A 6,000-nucleotide genomic window follows, 5' to 3' on the forward strand; every position below is an offset into this window, starting at 1 on the left:
TGTTTGGATCGCAGTTCATGGAGTTCCCCTTCATATTTGGAATCTTAAAACCTTCAGGAAAATTGGAAAGCAGTAGGGTGGTTTAGTTGCTCCTCACACTAATTCGCTCAATGGCTCTAATTATTCAGCAATCTTTCTGCAAGTTGCTGGACCAGTTCATTCACAAGTTGAGTTTAAGATGATGCATATGGATGGTCTATCGTTTCGTATTGCGGGGGAGATTCTTGAGGACTCTGATTTGATAGATCAATCTGAATTTCAAACTGTTGAATCCAGTGACAAGTTATAAGAAATCAAAATACAGCTCAAATCCATCTGCAGCAAAATACTTCTGTAGCTCATTCATCTTTCGGAAATGGCACTATCGTTAATAAGGAAGCTAATGTAGGGCTAGAAGAGGAAATGGTAGTGTTCCGATCGAGGATGGTCAATGACTCTGAGCAGCGCAGTGAGTTCAGTTGTGTTCAGGAAGTAAATGAGGTACTGTGTGCATTTAAGCCTCTGCAACCCCAACAACCGGCATTAAATGTAGTTTCAAATTTTGAATTTGATTTGGGTGTAAATCTCACGCCAATTTCAAATGGGTGGGTTAATCCGAGAAGTGATGAAGGGCCTGTTATATATCAAGACAATGTTTTGTTACCAACATACCAAGCCCAAATCCAAGATAGGTACGTTTCTTTTGGAACTATAATTTTGGTAGGACTGAGCAGAAAAACCGTAACCGCGGATTTCATCCGTATCCGTCCGTAAAATTGCGGGTGAAAACCAATCCGCAAGAGTTATGGACCGGACACGGGTGCATTCTCAAATCCGCACGCGGTGCGGTTATGGTTGCGGTTGGGATTTGATAACCGCCGATTACCTGCACCGTAGGACATTTAGGAAATTTAGTAAATGTATTAAGGATAATATGGGAAGTTGGAGTTTTATACATAAACATCTTTATCTTTCAGTGAAACCTAATAGCATCAGTTTTTTTTCGAGAGGAAGAGACCTAATAGTCTCAGAGGAAGAGACCTTCGATTCTTCTTCTTCTCTGAGAAAATTAGTTGTTCTCTCATTCATCTTCTTCTCATCACAGTAAATATCCTTCTGATCTAAATCTCTCTTGCTACTAGAGGTGTCAAACAGGCCAGGCCAGACAGGATCTGGACTGGCCCGATCCGTAATAAATCAGGCCCTTACCTGCCTGTGGCCTGTGACTGGCCCTGGCCGGGCTTAAGTTTTTGGCCTTTTAGCCTGTCATGGCCTGGCCTGTTAAAGTCCGGCCCAGTACAAGCCTACCAGGCTAGGCCTGGAAAGCCTGCCTATTAGTTTTAGTCGATCAAAAAAATTCAAATGGTGTTGAGTTTCGATCACGTGATCTACCCTCCGAAAATGAGAAGCACCTTAAACCAACTAATCCACACGTCTTTATATGTTTAAGTACACCTTCAGAATTATTTGTAGGTAATTATCATCTTTTTTGTTTTGGAAACCATTTATCAACCTAATCAACTGATAATAATTTCATTATAAGATTTTATTCCATTATAATTAAGATTCTATTACCGTTATTTTTCCTTAATTAGCGTGAGGTCAATTGGAAAAACAAGGGAGTCACCTAACTAATTAACTCGTTATCAATTCTAATTCAAACTAAAATTAAGGTAATTAATAGTAATTATCCCGTTAAAGACTTAATGTAGTGATGAAGTTCTCACCTATATATTTTGAAATTTTATTTTGTACACGCCATGTGATTTATTATGTAAACAAATTTATTAGACTTTATGAATTCCTTTTTTTTTCGGTAAGTAATTTTCGTCAATAAATTAATTCATTTTTCTTTCTATATACTTAATAAATATTTCATTAATAAATTTATCTCTTATTTAGTTGTTTCCTTTCTATGCTCGATAAATATTTCATTATTTAGTTGTTTCCTTCCATTTATTTTCTATTAATTGTCCTAATAAAATTGGAAATTCCTGATATATTGACCTTTAAATATGCCAAGTTGCCAACGTCTTTGTCAGCTTATAGCAACCATACATTAAAGAGTTTCCTAATTTCCCGCCTGCCTTAAATAAATAATGGATTGTTTGACCTTACGATATGTAAATTGATTTGATATAATATATCAATTGACAAATTAGACATAAATAAAACGCTTCCCAACTGGTTTGGGTCATTGATATATGAGCACGAGGTAATGAGTTCGAAACACTATGGATATATTTTTTGAAAAGAAAGAGGTCATACTTTAACTGGCTAGCCTGGCCAGGCCTGGACCGGCCAAAATTAAAACAGGCCTGGCTCAGGCTCAGGCTGGGCTCATTTAATAGGATCCAGGCCAGGCTTGGCCTGGACAGCTTTATTGACAGGCCGACCCCGTCCAGGCTGCAGGCCCAGGCTAGGCCAATCAGAGGCAGGCCAGGCCAGGCCGGCCTGTTTGACACCTCTACTTGCTACCAAATTAGTTGTTCTATCATTCTTCTTCTCTGAGCAGCATCATCATCAGTAACTGTAAGTAGTTCTCTCATTTTCATTTCTTTTGACTTTCAATGATTATTATATGTTCTAGTGATGTTGATTTCGTTTTAATTGGTTTGGAATTTTCTTAGATATCAAAATAATTTTGAGTATGTTTGATTTAGGGTTTTCTTAAATTAGTTTTTTTCTTCCAGTTTAGAGATTTTGGGTGATTTGGTCGGTAAAGACCATCATCTCTGGTTGAAGTTTGTATTATCAGTGCTGAAAATTAAACCAGTATGTTTGATTATCAAACTAATTTTTGGTTTGAAAATGAATTTTGTTATTTGAATGGAGATTAGGGTTTGTTATTTGAATGAATTTTGTTAGGTTATACTAAAAGTAAAGTTTGTGACTGTACCGATAATGATGTTGCAATATCTACTGTTAATGGGTATGAACAGGAGAATCTGGGAGCACTGTCTATTTACCTTGAGCTACTATTTCATGAGCTTACTTGCTTGACCACACTTCTCTATCAAAGACTATAATATTTCTCTATATACAGATCAATTGACTTAATCTCTTAGAATGTGTTTTCCTTGTTGTGTTCATTTACTTAATGTGTTAAATTTGTTAGCAGATGGCTTCAAGTACTGAGGGACCTTCTATTCCTGTTGACGATCCTGATGAGAGCATGGCTACAGTTAACCCGGCAACCGTCGAGAGCATATCTACAGCTACACCATCATCTCTGGTTGAAGTTTCAAAGCCTTCGAAAGCTTCTGGTAAGAAGCAATCAGACTGCTGGCAACATTTTGATAAGCGTCTTGATCTTAAGCCACCTAAAGTTCAGTGCAAGCATTGTAAAAGGAAGTTTTCATGGGGTAAAGACGATATAGGGGGTTCTAACTCTCATGTAACAACAAACATGAACAACCATATAAAGCAAAGAAGGTGTCCTAACTACACTCGAGGAGCTGATAGAAGCGGTTGAAAAAATTGACTTAAGTAAATCTCAAACCTTGCTTCCTTTGTTTTTGCATCTTTCTCTTTGTGATCAGCCTTGCACTAATTAAGTTGATTTCTCAAACCTTGCTATATTTTGATGTGATGCTACAACTTTGGGGCCTGTGGGGCATAACTTTTTGTGTGCAAATGTGACCTGATCAGTTCATTATAGGGTCTGCGGGCATAACTTTCTATTAGTCTCCTTGGAATTTGATTAGTCATAATAAATCTTAAAACTTTGGCTTGTTGTTCCTCAATGTCGATTGGGTCTGCGGTCTAGTTGTGATCAGCCCTTTTAAATGGTCTTTACTAACCAATGCTGATTGGTTTTTGTTTCTTCTTGTTTATTGCTGCCTTAAATCAAATTAGGAACTTATGATCATAATGATGCCTAAATTTAGTGTTTACTGATTATCTATAACTCCTCATTTTACAGATGCGGCATAATTCTTGCAGGAAATTCCAGACATATTTATCATGGATTGAATAAACTAGTACTCGAATCCAAGGTCTCTTTTTCAGTTTTTGGCATCAGAGATTCATATGGCTTTGCACCAGACTTGTTGCATTTGAATTAGTACTCTTTTGTGTTAACTGTTAACTATCTTATGTCCTTTGTTGCTTTTGAATTACTGAATTAGTACTCTTTTGCTTTTGAATTACTGAATTAGTACTCTTTCTGTACTTAGTGTTTTTTTTTTGATGTCTTGTGATCAAATCCGCGGTTAATCCGCAACCGGCCCGCAAAATCCGCTGATCCGCAGAGGGAAAATCCGCGGGTGATTGGGCCGGTCACGGTTTGAATTCCCAAATCCGCAACTTTGACGGTTTGGTTGCGGGTGACCCCTAATCCGCAACCGTCCGTCCGTTGGTCACCCCTAAATTTTGGGCATACCAAAATCTTCCAAGGCATACTAAATGAAGACAAAAAAGGTTGTGAAATAGCAAAATCAGATAACTCCTTAACCCAAATTTTTTTAATGGCAAATCTGCCCTTTACGTATTAGTGTTAATAATCTTGATTAGTGATTAAATATTTTGTTTAGTGATTAAAATAATTTTCAGAATTATAAGAGTTGTTTAGATGAAAAATTTGAGGAAAAAAAAATCAAAGTTTTGGTTTGGTTAAGAAGGAGAGAAAGAGAAGGAGAAAGTGAGAAAATTCTAATTCTTGATTGAATGGAGGATGAGGAGGGTCATCATTCATCTAAAAAACCTAGGAAAATACATATCAACTACAACAATGATCCAGAAATGGCTGATTTCTTAGATTATGAGAATGATTTTACACCCACTCAAACTCAAGCTCAAACTTAAACACAAACTCAAGATGATGATTTTTATGAGCCAAATCCTGATGATGAAAACATTGATGAGGAACCCAATGCTTCTAATACACAGGTACACTTATATCCTATACTTAATCTCACTTCTATAGCTCTCAATTATCAAAAGTTAGGTTTTTTGAATTATGGTTCGGCGAAACAGGTTGAGGTTCGGCTCACATCTATGAGCCGAATCTACCAATTGATGAACGGTTCGGCTTACTGAATCTGTTTACTGCATGCGCCGAACCTATAATTTCCAATTCCAAACCTTTTGCTAGACACTAGTTCGGCTTATATGAAAGTTTCATTGTAAGCCGAACAACATCCTGAATAGCCCGGAATAGAATCATTACTAATTCGGCTTACATATCCAAAATCGTATGTGCCGAACATAATTTTTTAATTTCTTCCAATATTGTTACTGGTTCGCCACATATGGAGAATATCGTATCAGCCGAAACCTCTTATGTTCAAGGTTCGGCACATAATATGATTATCGTCTGAGCCGAACATGAATTTGTTAATTTTTGGGTTAAAATATTGTTCGTGGTTCGGCACATATTGAGGATATCGTATAAGCCGAAACCTGTAAATGTTTATAGTTCGACACATAATGTGATTATCGAATGTGCCGAACCTTGTTATTATATTCCCTTTCTAGTGTTTAACCTTGTGATATTCTTTGTAGATCGTGCTTGGACCCATGGAAAATCAACCTGATCTAGTAGACATAATTCACGAGGATACCAAGGATCGCTTCCAAAATGATTTGGTATGTAAGAACCTTTTGTTTACCTTAATGTTGTCGGAATATTCCGAAGTTTTTCTTACAAATTACTTGTTTTGGAATGAACGTAGATATGGAAAATTAAACCAGAAGTTCTGGATTGGCTTGAAGAACACGCGATGAAGATAAATTATGTACTAGTTAAAGGACAACAAAGCCGATGGGATCGGTTTGAAATGATTTGTGAGCGTAGTGGAACCGGCGCTAGCAAGGTTAAAAAGGGTACTGTATACGTTGGGAAGACCGGGAGAAAGAATAGGACGAAGACGAAAAAAAGAAATTGCCCTTTCAAGATCGTTTTCAACCTCAAGAATAAGTCCATGAACAAAGAAGATCAATATTGGATAATGAATAAAGATATGGATTGTCGTCATAACCACCCACGTCCCAAAGACCTTCATGGACATGCGAAAGTAG

Source organism: Papaver somniferum, unplaced genomic scaffold, assembly GCF_003573695.1.
Source record: "Papaver somniferum cultivar HN1 unplaced genomic scaffold, ASM357369v1 unplaced-scaffold_139, whole genome shotgun sequence".
Classification (NCBI taxonomy): domain Eukaryota; kingdom Viridiplantae; phylum Streptophyta; class Magnoliopsida; order Ranunculales; family Papaveraceae; genus Papaver; species Papaver somniferum.